A 21,319-nucleotide genomic window follows, 5' to 3' on the forward strand; every position below is an offset into this window, starting at 1 on the left:
CGGTCCAATGCTGCTGTTTTCGGCAGTAGTAGCGCCAGTGGTGGGAGCACCAGCGACAGCGGTGGGATGGCGGCGACGAGGGCAAGACTGAGGTGGACTCAATGAGAGAGCGGAGGCCAGAGCCCGAAGGCCCACAGTACCTGAAGCCCAGAGACATTGGGACCTTGGGGGTTGTGGGGTTCTAGCCCCTATGTGGCAAGGGGCTTCCCTACCCCTAGAGAAGCAGCTGGGGGGACTCGAGCAGTTGCGGGGGGGTGTAGATGGATGGTTTGTGCTTGTGAGTTGAATGTGCTACTCTCTGCCCGGGTGGGAGACAGGGAGAGGGTAGGTGAATGTGGCCCTCTTCTCTCTGGCCAGTGAGAGAAGTCGATGGAGAGAGGGTGTTTGAGAAAGGGGAATTGGGGTGAGTGGGCCCTTGTTGGCACTGAGAGCAGTTAGCTGAAGTGCCACAGGGGCTCATGTCCACACCCCCTTTTTCTCCTCTCCTCTGTATGGTTGTGGTATGGTAGGCCCCTTAAGTTGGAGGCCAGGAGGGCGGGGGAAGGCACACCTTGGGCAGTTCAGGGCGGGTATTCAGGTGGTGACGGGCATGGGACGATATGATGGGAGCCAGAGGGCAGGCCGTTTCAGGGGAAGACGCCCCTGATGCATTATACCGGTGGTGTGTTCCAGCCCTCTTGGCTCAAGCCCAGACCCTGAGCAGCAGGCCTACAGAGGCCCGGGCTTTCAGCTGCTGCTGATGAATACCAAGTCGGTCAATAATAAGGCCCCCTTTATTCACGACCTTATTGGGGAGGAGCAGGCTGACCTGGCATGCATTACCAAGACCTGGCTGGCACCAGAAGGGGGTGTTGCCCTTTCGGAATTGTGTGCAGCTGGGTTTAGGGTTTGGTACCAGCTGAGACCCCAGGGCAGGGGAGGGGGTGTGGCAATTGTCATCAGGGAATCTCTACTGGCCTTCAGGGGCTCTGCTCCACAGGTTGCTGGATGAGACCCCCTGTTCCTGAGGTTGGGCACACGGGATCAGTTAGGAGTGTTGCTATTGTACCAGCCTCCCTGCTGCATAGCATCCTCCCTGCCCGAACTGCTGGAGGCCATCTCGAGGTTGGCAGTGGAGTTCCCCAGACTTATGGTCTTGGGGGGCTTTAATCTGTCATTTCTGGGGTTAGCCTCGGAGGCGGCCCGGGAGTTCATGGCCACCATGGCAGCCATGGGCCTATCCCAGGTCATCTGTGGCCAGACTCAGGACAGCGGTCACTCTCCAGACACGGTTTTCTTGTTGGAGCAGTGGCAGCATGATCTGGTGAGGGATTTGATATTATCCCCTCTGTCATGCTCAGACCACTCTCTGGTGGCTGTGAGATTCTCCTATGCTGCCCCCCTCCGCAGGGAGGTGGGACCTATTCGAATGGTCCACCCCCGATAACTGATGGACCCACAAGGGTTGCAAAGGGAGCTGGGGGTTCTTCCTAAGGCCTTGCTGCATGGTCCAGCGGAGGCCCTGGCTGCAGCCTGGAATAGGGAGGTGGCTGGGGCCTTGGACAGGATTGCACCTGGGCGGCCTCTCTTGGCCCATTGCCCCTGGCACTCCCTGTGGTTTATGGAGGAGTTATGGGAGCTGAAAAGGGCTAAGAGACATCTAGAGCGCCACTGGTGGAAAACTAAAGACGAGTCTGACTGAACACAGGTTAGAGCCACTATTAAGGCCTACCTAGTGGTGGTAAGGGCGGCAAAACGCCAGTATTTCTCCGCTCTTATTGCATCCTCAGAGTGTCGCCTGGCAGTCCTGTTTAGGGTCACCTGGTCCCTCCTGGGTAGGGAGGGCTCGGAGGACTATTTACAGGGCTGTGCAGAGGAATTTGCTAAACACCTGATGGATAAAATCGCTCAGATCCGTTCTCAGTTGGAGACCAAGCGTGTGGCAGGTCCAGTGGAATTGCCCAGGGAACGTTCTTACCTAGTTATCTGGGAATGGTTTGATCCAGCTGGTCCTGAGAAAGTGGACAGGGTCCTCAGGGCTGTTTGTGCGGCAACCTGTATTTTAGATCCTTGTCCCTCCTGGTTAGTTAAAGCTACCAAGGAGGTGACCTTAGGATGGATACTGGCAGTTGTTAATTCATCCTTGCAGGAGGAGGTGTTCCCGAAGCCTTTCAAGGAGGCTTTGATCCACCCCCTCCTCAAGAAACCGTTGCTAGATCCCACCCTTCTGGACAATTTTTGTCCAGTTTCCCACCTTCCCTTTCTAGGAAAGGTGGTAGAAAATGTGGTCGTGCGGCAGCTTCAGAGGATCCTGGAGGAAATGGGTTCTGGACCCCTATCAGTCAGGGTTCAGGCCTGGTTATGGATAGTGTAGTGGTTAGAACACCGCCTCTGATGCAGAAGACCGAGGTTCAAATCTCGGCTGGTACCTACCTTACCAGTAGGGGTCATTGGGCAAAGACCCCCTAACGCTTCACTTGCCTACCTCAAATATGAGAGTGACACGAACTAAGAGTCGTGCCGGCTCAGACATTGCCCAGATTAACAAGGTCCACGTCAGATGTTGGGGAACCAGGACAATCTGATGTTAAGTGGGCTACTGGAACAAACCATACATGGACAAGACAAGAAAACTTGGAATTGATGGAATGCTACTACAACAGCAGACCTAATGAGAAGGGATATATGAAACATATGAGGGAACTATGGATAGACAGAAGGCCTACATCCACACTAACTGAGAAACAGCGCTTCAACATAGTGAAATAGAGAGGATGTGGAAAGTAAAGGCCAAAGTGGTCCCAATGTGGTAGGAGCACTCGGGGCCGTGACTCCTAAGCTGGGAGAATGGCTCCAACAGATCCCAGGAACAACATCCGAGCTCTCTGTCCAGAAGAGTGCAGTGCTAGGAACAGCTAAGATACTGCGCAGAACCCTCAAACTTCTAGGCCTCTGGTAGAGGACCCGAGATTGAGGAAGAAACGTACCACCCATAGGGGTGAGAGGGGAATTTTAATATAATGTATTATATTTACTATGTGTATAACTACTATATATATATATTTTTCTAATATTGCCTCTTAATTGTTTTTTTGGGTAAAAAGCCACATTGATCTTCATGAATGAAGTCTTGCAAGACACTTTTCATCCTTTCAGCTAAGATCACTGTAAATATCTTATTCTTCAGTAAAACTATTAGATAATTTTTTTAGTAAAGTTGGATCTTGACCTTCTTTTGGAATTAGTGTTATATTTGCATCTGTCTAGATGTCTGGTATCCTTCCATTATCTAAAATAGAATTCATCATTTTTTTTTAAAAGGTTATAATAATTCATGTTCAAAGTATCTGTAATAGGAAGCTGGCAGTCCATCCGGACCAGGCACTTTCCCTATTTTAATCTTTTTTATAGCCTTACAGTCTTCCCTTATTGGTATAGGTCTATTCATCATCTGCTTTTGTTTATCTGTTATCTTTGGTAAATTTTGTTTCTTTAAATATTCATCCACTTTTGCCAGGGAAATTTCTTCTCTGTTATATAATTTTGTATAATACTGATGGAATATTCTTTGCATACTTGCATTATCTGTTACCATGGTTTTCCTATTTTGTAATTTTAATATCATTTTCTTTTCATTTTCTTTTCTTAATTTATATGCCAACCATTTCCCCAGCTTATCTGCATACTCAAAATTCTTCTGTTTTGCAAAGTTCATTTTTGTTTCCATTTCTCTTATCATTAACATAGAAAGCTAGTGTTGTAGAAAATTAATTTGTTGTGAGACATTTTTCCTTCCTGGAGAAATCCTTAATTCTTCCTCTTTCATCTTTATTTCTATTAAAATCTTTTGCATCTTCTCTTGTCTTTTCAGTTTACTATTTTGCTTTATAAACTGCTCTCTCATAAAGGCTTTACTAACATCCCATACTGTCCTTATATCTGTGCCTTTGTTAAGATCATTCTCAAAAAATTCTTTCAATTTCTTTTTACAATCCTCCAATATTGATTTCCTTTTGTAACAAAGTCTCATTTAGCCTCTATCTGTAAGTTCTAACTCTCCTCTTGTATGCTAGTCACTGGGTTATGAACTGAAAAAATCTTTGGCAATACCTCTACTTTGTTAACATACGTAGCAAGATTTTTAGAAATCCAAAACATATCTATTTTTGAAAAAGATCTGTGTCATTCAGAAAAATAAGTATATTCTTTTGAGTTACCCATTTCTATATCTCCATGCATCAATAAGCTCCAAATTATCAATTAAATTTTTAAAAAGGTAGTTTATCTTGTGTTGTTTTAATACCTTTCTGTCTCCCATTAGATACCAATTTTCATATGACAAGTCCATTAATTTTTCCGTAAGTCCTTTATAAAATACAGCTTTATTTTCATTTGGGGCATATACTCCCAATATCATGATCTTGGTTTCATTGAAATTAATTTTAATCCCCACAAATCTACCATGGTCATCAGTCAATATCAATCTTGGTTGTAATTGTGGGTTTATATATAACAACTCCATTTTTTACTTGTCCCCACTGAAATAAAATCCTGACCCAAATTTTTACAAATCAAATATTCTTTCCTTGCTTATATGTGTTTCCTATAGGCAAATTACATCACTTTAACTTTTTCAAATAATGGAACAGCTTTTTTCTTTTTGCAGATCATTTGCCCCATTTATATTTCACATTAGGCATTTAAAATCCATGTCTGTGCTGTAAATTTAGAAAAGTCTATACATGTAGCACTCAACAGAGTGGTCTCTTCCTTAGTCTCCTGCTGTATTTGCTTCATAGCTCCTTCTTTTGGTTCTACTTGTATCTCCTCCAATTCCTCTTTAAACCTTTCAATAAAGTCTCTTGCTTTTTGGACTGAGTTAAATCAGAACCTCTGCTGCTTAAAAGTTAAAATCACTCCTTCCAGTTTATCCCAACAAAATGGTATCTTGTCCTGTTTAAGTTTGTCAGTCAAAAAGATGTATTCTTTTGCACAGTATTCTAATAGGTATTTCTTTGAACACAATTACTTCTAAATGATTGATCCTCAGCTTAGTATTAAAATGTTGTTGTAGAACCTGGTCTCTTGTTTTCTTCCTGACAAAGTGCACAAGTGTATATCTTGGTACATTTCTTTGCATAACTTGTATTAATTCTATACACCTTGTCTACTTCTCCATTCATATCTTCTTCATCCCATTTCAAAAATTTTGTTAAAGATTCAATAACCCTCTCTCTAATATCTTCACCAGGTTCCTCTGGAACAGCTCTCAATATCAAACAAAATTCTTTCTCTCTTAATTCCAGTAGAGCCACATTATCTAAATCTTTTTCCATCTCTCGATTTATTATTTGCTTTATTTTCCAAAATTTCCATTTTGTCTTTAATTTGTTTAACCTCTCCACTCATTTGTATTACAGATTCTTCCATTTTTTTATTCATCTTTTCTTCCATATTTGCAAATCTTTCCTCCGTTCTCCCTTCAAGTGAAGCCAGATTTCTCTTAACAGATTCAGTCACTGATGTGGTAATATTCTTCCCCAATTCTTCAAACATCCATTGTAAAATCTCTGGCATAATCCCTTTTTCTGTTATTTGCTCTGTTAATGATCCTCTCCTCCCTTCTGCAATTTTCGCTGCTTTCCTGGTAGTAGCCATTTCTTTTCTTTAATTTGTAATCCAGAAAGGAGAAGTAAAAATAAAAGAGATACCTTTTTTTCTTTCTTTTTTTCCCTCTGTGTCCTTAACTCTTTAGGCACATTTGGACTCCATAGTTCTATAGTTACATGATCTTTTGCAACTTTCCCTTATCCCTTTATTCAATGAAATCAACCAATCATCCTTTTTAGCAAGTTTAAACAGCTCTCATTCCCACAGATGCATGTATGATTTAATTCAAAGTACTTTAAAGTAAACAATATTCCAAATTTAACTGTCCATTTAATCTGTTTTAAACTTCTTTAATTTAAACTCTTAGCAAGCTTTTTGCTTTTAATTATTTTTAAATCCTTGTAATTATTTCTTTGCTTTTTATTTTATTTTTATTGAAGGATCACTCACCCGGTAGTTTAGTTGCCCTGCTGCTTGGAAGATGTCTGTAGCTTTTAAAACTATTGTAATCCAAATATGCACTAGAAAGTGAAGTGGGTGAACCCAGTGTCCTTAAACAGGCTCTGCATGAGGCTATGAGCTTGGTATTTCTCCCTTGGCTCCCGGCACTCTACTTACAAGTCCAGAGCACAAGTGAGTAATCTCCTGGCTTCTCCTTGTCTGAAGAAGCTCCACTGGCCTAGGCTTGTCACCCAGCCATCGGTCTCCACCTCAGCTGCATCTCCACTTTAGTCCACCACTTTCTCCACCCAGAAGTTGTAGTAGGCATTTTGCATTTCTTTTCAATTAAGGACTTGGCTGGGACTGATTTCTCTAATGTAATTCATGGTTTACATTGAGGTAAACATTTGTGCTTCAAAGGTAATGTACCAACATGTGCATATAAGCATTCACAGAGAAAGACAGATCAATTTAAGCATCTTTTTTAAGGGGAAAGAAAATCCATTGGGCTTCCTTTTTCTCCAATAAAAAAGTCTTATATTATTCCATTTGACATTTGTACTTGGGCACATGCATAATGAAACAACCATTAACATTTTCCTATAGTTCATATAACAAGTAATTATAGTTCATATAATAAGTAATTAAGCTCCAAGTGTTAATAATAAGAGTATGTAATGTAGAGGGAATGAATATGGCATTAACTGATTATGTGCCATCAAGTTAGGGTCAACTCTTGGCAATCACATAGATACATTTTCTCCATGAAAACCTGTCCCCAACCTGGTCCTTCAAGTCTTCCAATGGTGCACCCACTGCTACTGTAACTGAGTCCATGGTATTCTCAGGAGTCTTTTCCAGCACCAAAGTTCAGAAAGATCAATAGTCTCAACAGAAGAGAATACACACACACACTAGTTTTTCTATCCTGATTCTTTGGAGTCCAACTTTAACTCTGCTGAGTGTCACAAGGAAAACCACTGCCTCCCAATTTTGATCTTTGTAGTTATAGTTACATCATGGCATCTGAATCTTTTCCAAGGCCTTCATTGATACTCTACAACGTGCTAGTCTACAACATATTTCTTGACTGCTGATTCCTTTGAAAGTTGCTCCTTTTAGGCAGAAGCTATCCCCACTTCAGTATCTTCCTTGTCAACTCTAAGGCTGTTGCTGTACCAGTTGTCATGAGTTTGGTCTTCTTTATAATTAATCTTAGTCCCATTTTTCCACTGTGCTCCTTGACCTTCAATATTAGGGTTTGCAGATTATTTGCATTTTCAGCTATCACAGTAGCTGTGATATAGTAGAATAGAATAGAATAGAAATCTTTATTGTCATTGTACTACTTGTACAACGAAATTAAATGCCACCCCAGTGCAGCTTTAAAAATATAAAAACCATAGAACACATAAAACACATAACACACATATAACACAACCTTCACATTCCCTATTGCCTAACCCCTGATGCTGCATTAATACTGCACTATACGATAGAATTCAGTATAGTATCATCAGCATAGTATAGGCAGGTTATTGATGTTTCTTCCTCCAATTTTAAAGCCACACTCATCTTCTTCAAATCCAGCCTCCCTCAATATATATTCCACATATAAGTTGAATAAATAAGGAAAGAGTATATAGCCTTGGCACACTCCTTTGCCAACCTGGAGCCATTTTGTCCATAGTGTGGCTTCCTGACCTGTGTATAGGTTTTACATGAGGACAATAAGATGTTCTGTGATTCCTTTTTTTCTGAGCACATTCCACAGCTTGACGTGATCAACTTAATCAAAGGCCTTTCTATAAAGCACATGCTGTTTTCTTTTTGGTATTTTTTTACTTTCTCAATTATGCAACATGCATCAGCAATGTCTCTTGTCCCTCAACTTTTTCTAAAGCAAGTTTAAACATCTGCCATTTCCCTTTCCACAAGAGCTCTGCATTGGATGATCTTAAGTATTATTTGTTAACATGTGAAGTTTGCACACTCTGTTAAGTCTTTTTTCTTTGGTATTGGTATGTAGACTGATCACTTCCAATCTGCTGGCCACTATGTTGCTCTCCAGATTGGTTGGGATAGTTTGGTTAGAAAGTTGACAGATTCTTTTTCTGCTGTTTGCCATATTTCTGTAGATATCTGTATGTACAGAATTTCAATATACTCCTTCCATCTTTGTTCTACCTTGAATCAGTTAGGTATTTCCATTGGTGTCCTCAACATACCAGTTTGAAGCTGGAAACTCCTGAGTTCAGAGATCTTTTAGAAGACTTTTCTTATTTTTTCATGTCTGTTTCCACCTTCAATGTCCTTATAGATGTTATTTGAACACTATCAGCTCTCTGAAGTTTTTCTGTTAATGCTTTCCTGAGATCTTTGTCTCAGGGAAAGCCACAAAGCTGGTCTCCTTGCACATTCTTGTCATTTTCATCTTTGACATGATATGCACAAAGAACCTGTATGGCTCTGATGTTATATGATGCAATTTCCACTCATATATGCCTCTGACTTCTGGCATTTCTAATCTCTTATCAAGCTACAGTTCTGTACAAAAATGAGTCTTTCTCTACCTCTTGCAGAAAAGTACACACAGAAAAGCACCAGTGCATATGTTGAGAAAAAAGAATTAGACATTTCTCTGAGGTTCCAATTTCTGCTGTGGGGGTGGTATGTCACTAACTGGAATGTTATGTAGAGATTACCCAGCAAACAAACCACACGCTGCTGCTGAAATCTGACATACCTAAAGGACTATTCACCTCTGATGTCTTTAGTAGCACTGTCTTAGCCTTCTTCAGAACTACAGTGGTATATTTTCTTCTCACAAAGACCAGAACTACATGGGAAGAGACAATCACATATTTTCTAGATCCTTTTAATTGGCAGGCCCATTCAGAGCATGACACTACAGTCACCTCTATTAACATGATGGGATTATGTAGTTGGCACACTATCCTACTCATCATCATCTCCTGACCATCCTGTTAAAAAAGCTAGGTCAAAGGAGGAAACTGCAAAATAGTTAGCATTCCAAACTGAAAAAAGCAGAAATTCTATCCCTAGATCTATATGTTTATTGACTAAGAGCTCTCTATCATAACTGAATTCACTGATCTCAAATCATCAGCTCAGAACTTCCACATATCACTGTGAATACGTTTCATGGTACACTGATATATAACTGATTAGGAAAATGAGGTATATCTGCATGCTTCCAAATAAATATATTCAGTGTGATAAGCAACTTATAATATATTGTAGAGTAAATATTATATGAACCTATAATACTAAACAGCTTTGTGCGAAATAAGCAATTAGGCAACAAATATATTTTCCATATAACAGTAGTTGCATTTTCTTGTTTGTGTAAACTAAAGCATGAGAAATACACAGCCACAAAAAAGTGACTATAGAAAAGGATATTAACTCTGAGAGACAAAAAGAAACAAAAAGAAAATACTGATAGAGAATGATCACTAAATTGTTGGGTTTCAAATTGAATGATTTCATTGTTTCTACTTTTTTTAAATTACCTTTTTGCTGAAAGTTTTGGTACAAATAATTTAAACCTCTCCCTTGGCAGAGATAATTCTGATGGGCAAAAATGTCTGAACATGGCCTAAAATGTCTACTGTGTACAACTTTATTTTTCAAACTCAAGATATTATGTTAAAAGGATAGCTTTCATCAGTTAGGGGTCACCCTGTATCATAATGCGGGAGTAATTTTAACAGAAATTACAATTTAAAGTCATGTGTCTGATAATATTCATTAGCATACTCAAAAATAATTTTATATGAGTATTAGGCTGAAATATAAGTATAGGCTCATATAATACCACTTCATATTACCAAAGCAACAACCTTACACTAAAATGCAAAAACAAGAATGAGATTACATGGAATAAGGCTGACACAGATGGGGAATACGGGAAAAAGCAAACAAATGGCAAGGAAGGAGAGCATCTTTTTAAACCTTCCATCTCTGTGCCAAAAGCCAGAAGAAAAGATTAACTTAATCCCTCTATTCCAGGTTTGGACAAAATGGAAAGCATAGACAAAGTTACCAAACAAACCCAGGATAAAAACTGGTTAAAGGGCTCTGTGAACCCAATGCTGTCTTATCATCATATGATATACTTTTTTAAATTACCTTAGTATGTTACATGGACATGTCTAGAGTCAGTCCACATATAAATCCTTATATCTCCATCTTTGTCTCCTTTCCTATTAAATGCTTGTCTAAGCTTGAGAAATTCTATCAATGATAGCAAAATTAAACAAGGATAAATCATTTGTGAACTGAATCCATTTGAAATTTTTGATAACCAAAGCAAATATGCTTTATTTCAAGATAACAATTTCAAAAAGCTGAAAATCAAACGGCAATTTGTTTTAGATTCAAAACTTGAAGGTTGGATGATAACTCTCTAAATTACTTGAAGCTCCACTCATTAATTCCATATGAGTTAAATCAAAGCTGCATTACTCAGTCAAAATATTCTCCAGTCATGAGTAGCCAAAGAACTTTTAAAAATTCTGAAAAGAGAGCCATAAATTTGCCCATAAAGAGAGCCATAAAATATAATAAACTCACTCTTATCATTTATACAATGTCTCTAAAAATGATGCCAAAAGAGCTTAAAGCCCCTTTTCGTTAAAATAGGAAAGCCTATTTTGCCATGCTATCCTAAGGGTTAATTGTCACAGGCAGTGAGGCTCAGCTGAGCAATTCTATAGACTACTGTTTCCCAACTTTATGGCCTTCCAACTGTGTTGGAGCACAATCACTCTACTTCTAAATCCATATGGTCAATGGCCATGGAATGGAGGAATTATAGTCCCGTGTAGATGGAGGGTAAAAGAAAGGTACAGTAATTCTACTTTAAATACTCCATTAAGCTTCTATAATTAGCTCTATTCTCAATGGGAAACAGATTATTTTTTTCTTATTAACCAAATTTACCTTCCATCTCACAGGAAAATACTGAAATTGTCAGCTCTTGCTTCTGGAATATTCATGGCATATTTGTGGCAACTGGTCTTCCCATACCCCTTTTGCATGGGCAAACACACATAAACTCTAATTTTGAAGTCAGGTAGATTCCAAATAGCTTTCTTTGAAGTTAAAGCACAATTCCTTCATTATTGCTACTTTCCAAATCAAGTATACATGCTGGGAAGTATACACGCAAAAGGAAACAATGGGTGAATGTTAAGCCTGCAAAATTTGGAGAAAATCACAGAGTAATGGCACTTGCTCTTAACACACTCACTAAAAAACAAGCTCTTTGTCTTAAGAATCACATATTTCAGCTGTGCTCTATATGACCGCATATTCTTTCACCTCGCAGCTTGGAATTAATTCCTGTAACACTCTCAAAAATAGGGGGGAAAAGCCTCCATCTGAAATTATGCAGGAAAGAAAAAGAGGGTAAATGGACTATGGAATACCCACTATAGGTAGGAACTCTTAATGTTGCTATGTATAGCTATGTAACCGTGACATACCTTTTCATAAACAATAACATAAGCCTTCAATGAGATACATATCTCATAGCATTAGTGAGCTACATGTCACTGCCCATCCAGATTCCAGTCTTAAAAGGAAGAGGAGTTAATTAAGCTGCAGCACCCAAATGACAATTTCATCTGCATCCTACTGCTATCTACTATACTGGAATTTGAACTCCTTTCTTGTGAAATAACTGTCTTGACCACTAATCCACTACATCAGGGTGGGATTTCTCAGTTTGATCTTACTTTTACAATTTTTCAGCAGAGTCTCTATCCCTACCTTTAAGGGCCAATCTAAGAGACAGATTTCATTTTACTACCACAGATTTCCATCACTTAACTACTGATTACTAACTTGTGGTCTAGAGTAAGATCTGAAATTACTGCAAACTCCTAACCAATCTAACATCTTAAGGACCAAATAAATAATGCTGAAGCTAATACTTCTTACTCTTGCAACTACAGATTTATACATCATGCAAGCCGTAATGTGGTTGTCCTATGCTGGCCTAGCTCAGTGTATGAATTCAGTCTATAAACTCCATAAATCCATAAACTATGGCTTGACATTACATATGGACCTAGTAACCGACTGATTCATGCACAAAGCCAAAATCAATAAATTACATAATGGTTTTGCACATGTGCATCCAGAAATTTTGGCTGATTCAATAAAGCAAGTTTAAAGTAAACCATGAAACCTGGTCAATACATAGCTGAAATGAGGATTGACATATTTTTGCCTAGGATTATTATTTGGGGAATTGTCTCAATGTAATACAATGACAAATTATTGTATTACAAATTATATACATTACGTGAAGACCTAGCACTCTGGAGAAGGTTCTAATGCTGGGAAAGGTGGAAGGAAAGAGACGAAGAGGACTACCAGCAATAAAGTAGATACTCCATTTCAGTGGCAATAGGGGCATCATTGGAAGAGCTGAAGGACCAGGTTACGGACAGTTCATCATAGAAAAAATCTATCTAGAGGTCACTAAGAGTTGACAATGACTTGATGGCAAATAATCAATTAATCAATACAATGACCAGTGAGAGTGCAGGATAATTAGTATGGTCTTAATGACCGTACCCACTGACAGTTTTAACTTGAGTAAACTAACATCAATACTAAGTATGCATTGGCTAGCTTTCACTGGTAACTGATTTGTATCAACAGGTCTCATTCTCAGATAAGCTGTGCCATATGTACAATAAAATCACATTAAGGTTAGAAAAATTCACACTTTACATCATTACATACGTGAAGTATGGTATCCTCCTCTGTACATACTTAATTACTATATATGCTCCTTATCTGAAGAACTGCACTAACTTCATAAGTAAAAGGAAAAACTTTCATAAATGTTGGCCTCTCAATAATTAACAAACAATAACCAACCATACTAAGCTATAATATGGTTGGCTTGATCTTGGCTTCTAGTGTTTCGAATGGCAAATAAAACTGTTTAAACAGACTATTGTGAATCAGGTCAGCATGTCTCCATGAGGATAATTTATGTAAGAAATCATAATTCCAAGTTCACAGCACACTAAGCTGTGTTTAGTTAGTTTCAACTTAGGTTTATTTATTTATTACATTTATCCCCGCCCATCTCCCCCCAATGGGGGACTCTGGGCAACTCACAACTTGTTAAAAACAATAAATATACAATTAAAAACCTATACACACAATTACTAAAAAAGAAGGAAAGAGTCCAGGAGGCCAATGGTTCAGAGCAGCAAATGCCAGGCCTCTAGTCAACCCCACACTTGATGTCTTCCCTCCCCACTCCAGGCCAGATGGCAGAGCCAGGTCTTCAAATCCCGCTGGGAGGCCAGGAGTGAAGGGGCCAATCTCACCTCCGGGGGCAAGATATTCCAAAGGGCGGGGGCTACAGCAGAGAAGGCCAGTATGTTCTATGAACCTAGCCACTGTGATTTTTAAAACCATGGTTTATGGATTTTTCTGATTGTGAACCCAGTTACCAATTATGGTTAACTACTGTATTAGTATTTTGAACAATGAAGTTTTTTATACTAATAATACGGAATAAGTATCCACTTAACATTTCGGGACAGGCAATAACCACAAAATTTATAACATGCACCAAACTTCATATTTATTACGTTTTTTCTATGCAGAATCAATAGAAAATACCTATCTGGAACAAGTGTCTCAAAACACAAATATCTGAAAGTGAAATATAATTTTATGCACAAATACTCAGTACTTTTTGCATTAAGAGGGTGACATAATTGTTGCTGCTATAATTGTAGGTCAATAGAATAATTGCAACTTAGGATCAGTCTGCAAGTTTACCCTTTGGCTTTAACCTTAACATTATAGGTCAACAAGATTCATTTTTATAAAACATGCTGCAGTTTGATCATAAATCAGCTGTCCTGTTTAAGAACTGAAACTGTACAATAAAGGTTAGGATTAGGATCCAGAGTACAATATCTTCTACAAGAGGTTTTGCAATATGAGTTCTTCTACAATTACTACTAATGCTTGTGTTTTGATGCATGCATCAAATGGATTAGGTTCACATATTACACTAAGCTTTGTTCCTGATTAATAAGTTTTTAATGAATAAATCCTGGGTTCAAATGCTAAATTAAACATAACATGATTTGTTTTAATTTAGTGTAATTTGTGATATAACCAGAACTAACTAAAATAATTTCAGATCTTTAAATACAGATGGAAACAGTCTTAGTTTATATTTTCAATGAAGGTTCTGGCACCTATAGCATCTACACATTTTAATAAGACATCAGCCATAGTTCACAAACCACAATTAATAGATTTTTGTCTTAATGTGGTTTGTTTGGCTTTTGCTTAGCTTGTGTAAACCTAGCAACTGTGGTTTATAAGCCACAGCTTACATTTTAACAATAGGTGAGCCAGCTAACTATGGTTTGTTAATAAATCATACTTATGTGAGCTGATTGTGAGACAGCCTTATTTATTTAAACTATTTACATAGCTGCCCATCTCACAACAGTGACACTAGGGGGTACAATTAAAAACAACATAATTTACTAGGAAAACATCCTGTGTGACATATATGCTCAGAAACAAGCTATCTGTAAAGATGTCTGAGAAGAAAGCTACAATACTCTTGCCCATTGGGCTGATTTGCTTTCAATCAGGATAATTTTTAACAGCTGTGAAGCTAGAAGAACAGGTTAACTTCCATCCCATCTCCCATAGCCACAAAACTTCACCAAGAATTTCAGTGAGGCTTGTTACACGTCTCAATTGCAGTTTCGTAAAGGCAAGCACACATTATGGCTCATTTAGAGTAGAAGGCCTTATTGTAGAATAAACTCATCATTTCTTGGAAGTTCTGCCATGCTACAGGTTTAATGCCTTTATGACTATTATAGCTTCTGCTACCATCATTTTCATAACTTTTCGATAAATGGGAAAAAACACAGATGGCTCACATACTGTGCTCAACTGTATTTCTTGACTAAAGAAATTAGTTGGATCCACAGTTATGCTACTTCATAAACTACAGTCTCCTGATAGGTGGATCACATTACATACTCAGCTGTAGCCAAGCAGCCAATATTATGGATTAGTACAATGTGTAAATCCAACCAGCCTCTTGTCCAAACCCATTCACTAACAGCACAATTGGGATCTGAATCCACATATCAACTTTATGTCATACCAGAGTGACTGAACAATGACTTCCCTTTATTAGCAACTCCTACTGCTGTTCCCAAATACTTGAAGTCAGCATTTCCATCTGTAACACTGGCATATATGCTATTTCAGCATCACAGGATTAAATTTATTAAGGCTGCATAGGTAAAAAAAAAATCAGTGTTCTCCATCTCAGCAATATAAAGACTGAACAGAATTGCCATAAAAATAAACAGCAGTCTTAGAAACATATATACTCCCACCTGCAAAAAACCCAGCATAAGTCAACATAATGCAAAAAGTATACCATGAGATTTGGAAAAATTACACTGAAAGTAGAAACCATGCCAGGGAATCTAAATACTGCTGGAAGCGCAATAGTGCTAAGCAACTTATTTTATTCATACATTTTTTCTCATCATTCCTATAGTACTTGAAGATACCAAACATTATATAAAGCTCCTTTTCTCAGTTCTCCTCACAACTCACTGTGAGATAAGTTGCATTAAAAGACAGGCCAGTTTCATATTACAGTATGTGCTAACTCATGCCCTTATCGTTTGTAAATTACAGGTTTTTTTGTGCTGCATAAATACAATCTGAAAGTTACAAGTGATATCTAATAATTCTGCATCCTGAATTCAAAGTAACACATTTGAAGAATGAAATATTCAATAGCAACATATGTAAAAATGGCAAATTTCAACCTTGCATAGCACTATGAAACTATGTTCCACAGTCACAAAATGATGACTGTTTTTAAAGAACCATTCTTGAATAAAGGAACTTCAAAAGAGTGTCCTATGTGAAACAACTGAACTCTACATTACATTAAAGATACCACTGCTCAATCTTTTGCATAATGGTAAATTTCTATTCTTTTTGCCTTTTGTTTCTCTTTGAACCCATTCCTTTGAACCCACCCAATCTGCTAATTTCGGATCACAATTCATAGACCTGATAACAAGGACTCTAGCCCACGCAAAATATACCACCATAGATGTGCTACTCTTTAAAGGGTTACAATAGCGCTCTGCAGGTTTTAATGTATGTACAAATAGCCCAATTATCCAAAAATATGAGCACTGTTCAAACAATTGTACAGGTGTTTCCTTTTTTACTTATAACATTCAAAATAGTGAGATAATGCAAGCCTACAACACTAGCTCAATGTGCTTTTATATCCAACATTTCTTGTTTACAGGGACTTCTTGTATATTTTAATACTGTTATTCCACCATAAGAAGAGATTATACCTCTTGCAATTTAATACTATAGTGTGCACAATTCAAAACTCTATAGAGGAATAACTTTGCAACTTAATGGCAAATCTATCACACTAAGGAGCAATCTAAAAATAAGTATTTTGCAATAGATCCAATCATGCTTATTGGCAGTCTTTCCTCAAAATTAAACCCCATTAAGCAGGTTCAGAAGCAAAGAAAATGAAGCTCCTTCCTTATATTCCCTTTCCTAATGCTGGCTTCTTCTTTTCACTGGTTTTTACTATTTGATAAAATATTTTAGTCTGAAAATAACACATTTATCCTTGATTCTCAAAGGATAAATAATTCACCAAGGATGCTGGAGTAAAAGAGATCATAGCGGGTGAAGTTTCAAAGGCATGCCAAGATCCTCCAGGAAACCACAGACACTTTCGGATTCTCCCGCACGTTTAAAAGCAATGAAATCCAGGCTTCGTGTGACACGATCCCCTCTTTTAAACGCGTGCCCGTTCACTGCCCAAATCAGGTCAACCTAAGATGGCCCCAAGCCGTCTTTCAGCCCCGCGCTGAGCCCGGCCCCTGGGACCCAGCCCCAGCCCAGGCACCCACCGGGAGACCTTTTCTCCGCCGCCGCGGACGCAGTTGGCCCAGCTCATCCGCGAAGAGCCAAAGGAGCAGCCCCGGCCCCGCAGGGCGGCCCATTACAGCCGAGGGGGCCAGCTGCCACTCGCCTCCCTCCCGCTGCGGCGGCGGCGGCCCCGTCATTCCCGGGCAGCGGGGGATTCCGGGAGCGGCGGGGCTCCACGCTCCGCCCCGCCCCGCCCCGCCCGGCGGCCGCAAGGGTCCCAAGCCGGGCAGAGCCGGGGCCCCCACCCGCGCAGGCGCACTCACCGCCCTCGGAATTCACCCCTGGGCAGGGGCCCTCCCTCCGCGGACCCGAGCCTCGCTTCGCCCCGGCCCGGCGGCCTGGCGGCCAGGCCCGGCTGGTGGGCCGTGAGGCGCGGCACCCCTCCCCACCGACGGACCGGCGGCCGCCCTCCTGAGGGAGCGGGCGCCCAGGCCGTGGCATGCGCGGCCCTCGCTCACCTGCCGCCGCGCTGACGGACCGGCGGCAGTCCGCCCGCGACGCGGTCTCGGCTGGCTGGTGGGCTGCGCTCCGGAGCGGCGGGCGGTTGGGCGGCGGCGGCCCGGAAACGGAGGAGCGGCGGCGGCGGCGGCGGCGGCTCTCAGCCGGACGCCGAGGGGAGGGGTCTGCGCGGGGCGGGGCTTCTGGACTGACAGGCGCTGGGGGCGGGGCGAGCGGCCAGAGGAGGCTGAGCGCCTGGAGCGGCTCCTTTCCCCAACCGCCGCCCTCGGGAGTTAGAAACGGGACTCGAGCCCCCCGCCTGGTCTTAGTTCACACGACACAAGCAGGACTCTTCTCCAGGTCAGATCCGGCGTGGGGGACTCGGAGCCCGGGATTGCCCCTAGCGCGCTTCGTTTATGGTCAAGGATTATGGGAGCTGTAGTCCGAAGTCCTCTAAGGCCGCCCGGCTGTCCTGGGCTCAGGGGGCGGCGCCTTCTCCTGGGCCGGCTGCGCCTGACTGGTTGCGAAGCCCCGCGCCCCGGGCTGTTGCCGGGGGTCGCTGCCCGCGCGGGCGTTGGGGCCGGGCTGGGGCTGGGGCGGGGCGGGGCGCGGCTGGCTGCTGGGGGTCCGTGGGGCTGAGAGGCGCGGGCCGCGGGAGCCGGGAAGGGACGCGCGGTGGTTGGGCCGGGTCTGCTGGGATAAATCTGAAGCTGTGCTTTTATGGGTTTGAAATGTTTTAAGCCCACTTTTCTAGTTAAAAGCCCAGCAAACATGATGATTATAAATACAACTAACAACTACAATTATCTTTTTTAATGTCCAACACTGAGAGGTTCCAACTTAAAGACTGCACTGACATAATGTTGAACAAATTGTTTGTATAAATGTGCACAATAATTCATCTTATGCTTTCACTGGTCATAATGTATTTTATGATCTTGGTAAAAACATCTCTTTTCTTAGATTAATAGATCTGGGGATAACTACATTTCCATTTACTGTGCAATCTATTAACCTTTCCCCAATATTTTTGCTGAAAGCAAAATATTGCTTTCAGCAAAAATATTCTTCTTAACCATACACATAATGTATAATCAATAGCAGTCATTCTGTTGCTTAAAATGTATTTTTAGTAATGTGGAACAGTTTCCAAATACTCTGTGTAGCCGGAAGAGAAGGACTGGAGCATTTAGAAAGCCTCATGATATATTACAGCAGCAGTGGAAGAATACGGTAGCAGCAAAGCTCTTGATGAAGGACCCCATGATATCTATTTAGTGGATCCACTGGTGGCTCAAAAAATCTCACCCCAGGTTTGTTCATGAGCAAATCCTCCTCCAGCTGGAAAGAGGTATCTAGTAGGGAGTTAGAGGGTTCAGTTCTGGGCCCAGGACTTGTCAGTATTTATATTGATGTCGTGAATGAGGGGCTGAAGGAGGGAGTGCTTGATCAGATTCCCATCTCAAGTACAAAGTGATTTTGGATGCCACGATATAAGAAAGATGCAGAGAAAGTGGAACTGGTGCCCAGAAGGGCAACACAGATGATGATGGAGCTGAAAACAAAGAGGGATACTGTGTATTGAGAAAAGAATGTCAGAGTGAGGATATTATAGCATTTTTTCAACTCCCTGAAGAAGGTCAGAGGGCCGAGAGCGCTTTCCTATCCTCACAGAGTGGAATTTCTTCATGGCAAGAGCAACTAGAGAATGGGACCAGAGGAGGCAGTGAGCCCCTCTTCCCTGGGCTCAAACAGGCTGGACCATCATCTGTTAGGGGAGCTTTGGAGGGGCATCCAGCACTGAGCTGGGCATGGACTCAGGGTCCTTCCCAGAATTTTAGGATCCTGTTTCTCCCAGGATTTAGAGCAGCAATACAGGGTCACTCCAGGAGGACAGCGAGCTGGGCTCTTTGCATGGGAGCAGGAAGAGGCTGGGTGCTATGCTATGTTTACAATTAAAAATGGCCTCCTGGATAAATGCATTTCACTGGATTCTCAAAACACGCTAAACCAGGAGCAAGCAGTTTCTGTTATGTCTTAATGTGATGTCTGACTCGTTGTTACATGACAGAATTACTCACAATACATTTCTTAGATACCATGCAGAGAGGTAGTAGTTTTTAAATCACCTTTTTGGTGATGTTTAGGGATGCATTCAGGTCTGACTACTATTCTTCATCTGAGTTTTGGCTTGCAAGACTGTATGCACGTGCAGACTTTGAAAAATAAAACCCACCGTCTTTTCTAGCCATCAGGGAAGGAAGTATCCACTGTTTTGTTGTCCAGTTATTCTGTTTCAAATAAACAGTTTTCAGTTACTTTTCCAGTTACTTGTTCTTTAACAAAATTGCTGACCTCAATTTGGATCCCCAGAGGTCTGAATAACAAACTGTTCATCCAGGATTGTCCTGCTCAGCAAGTAGGCAACTTTCCTGTAGGCAGCATTCCTCAACTTGGCATCCTCCAGATGTGTTGGGATTTTGGCCAGAATGCCACCCCAATATATCTGGGGGTACAGAGTCACTATGTGAGATGGCTGGCTATACAAATGTGATACAGACAGACAGTGGTTGGGAAAGCTGCTGCATGGACACTGGCACGTGTGTTTTGAGAACTGCTTGACATTTCTGGAGCTTAAGTCCAAGCCTCTGTACACCCCCAAAAAGTTTTTCCACCTGCATGCAGAAAACCTTTAAAGCAAGAGATTGTCATGTTCCTGACCTTTTTTAAAAAAAAGTCTTACTTTTCTTTCTGTATTGGATGAAATAGTTTGTTAGAACAAATGACCTTTGTTCCCAATTAGTGTATTTGGAAAATCTCATCTTAATCTTTTTACAAAGTGCATCCACTTACTGCCCTTGTTTGTTCTTTATCACAGCCTTTCATGAAACAAGGAACACTAGGCAATCCCTGTTTAGCCTAGGTGATCTCCTGGTGGTCTCCCATCCAAACACTAACCATGTCCAACTCTACTCAGCTTTTTGGAGATAAACTGAGAAGAGTTAGGTCCTTTTTTAATGAAATTTATACCAACAACTACTGAAGTCTCTTGGTAGCTTACAGAATTAACGTCTTTCTTTTTTTCTTTCTTTTCCTCTTTTTTCCTGGTTGTGCTTTTACATCTCTGTTAAGATTTTGAGAAATAAAAAATACAATGAAATAGAATTTAAAAAATTAAAACCAGAGAGAAACCCCAGTGATATCATTCACATGTCCTGCCATTTGGGCTTGGTTTCACATGGGTAAAACTACAGCCCAGGGTTATATATAACGCAGGGTATGATCAAAAGCAGTCGATATGTCAGCCCCAGTGGTGTGATTTAAAGGCCGCCTTTTTTAGGTGGCCACTGTCTCAACTTTTTTAACCAGGCCCTGCAGATACCCACACTGCAGTCCGTAAGCAACCCTCTCCACCTCAATTTTTGAATCCCAATGAACTGTTGAAATTCATCAACAAGAGTACTGTTTTCCTGCTATAAAATTTTCTGTTCTTTTTTTTTTTTCTCCCCAGATGGGGGCAAATAAATGTGTTCAGTCTCTCAAAGCTTCACGCTGCTATTATATACCCTACCTAAAAATTAAAGTCTAGAAATGCCAGCACATCATTAGGCACAACCAAAAAGTTTCTGTGGTGCAGCAGATTTTGTGCATCCACCATTATGGGGTGCTCAATAAATCATACTTAAACCATGGTTCAGTACAATGTGTGAACTCACCCATATTCTTATTACTGTCGGCAAATTAATGTCCTGAGGGCCTGCGTTGCTCTTAGAGTATTCAGTCCAGTGTTTCAGCAGTCTAGCACTACATTTCTATC

At 40.8% G+C, this 21,319-nt stretch overlaps 1 protein-coding gene across 3 annotated transcripts in view; it reads right to left on the minus strand.

Moving 5' to 3' along the window:
• Positions 1-17,674, minus strand: part of GARRE1 (granule associated Rac and RHOG effector 1) — a 144,600-nt gene extending 126,926 nt beyond the window's left edge. For 2 of the 3 annotated variants that reach the window (XM_088135504.1, XM_088135502.1), the window contains exon 1: positions 17,523-17,674. The gene's annotated coding sequence lies outside the window, so the exon portion shown is untranslated. The remainder of the gene's footprint in view (positions 1-17,522) is intronic. The other variant, XM_088135503.1, reaches the window with a different exon arrangement.
• Positions 17,675-21,319: the final 3,645 nt, after the last annotated feature.

Source organism: Python bivittatus, unplaced genomic scaffold, assembly GCF_059951505.1.
Source record: "Python bivittatus isolate LINGU-HERP-01145 unplaced genomic scaffold, Pbiv_v1 ctg000170_np1212, whole genome shotgun sequence".
In the NCBI taxonomy this organism is placed as follows: Eukaryota; Metazoa; Chordata; class Lepidosauria; order Squamata; family Pythonidae; genus Python; species Python bivittatus.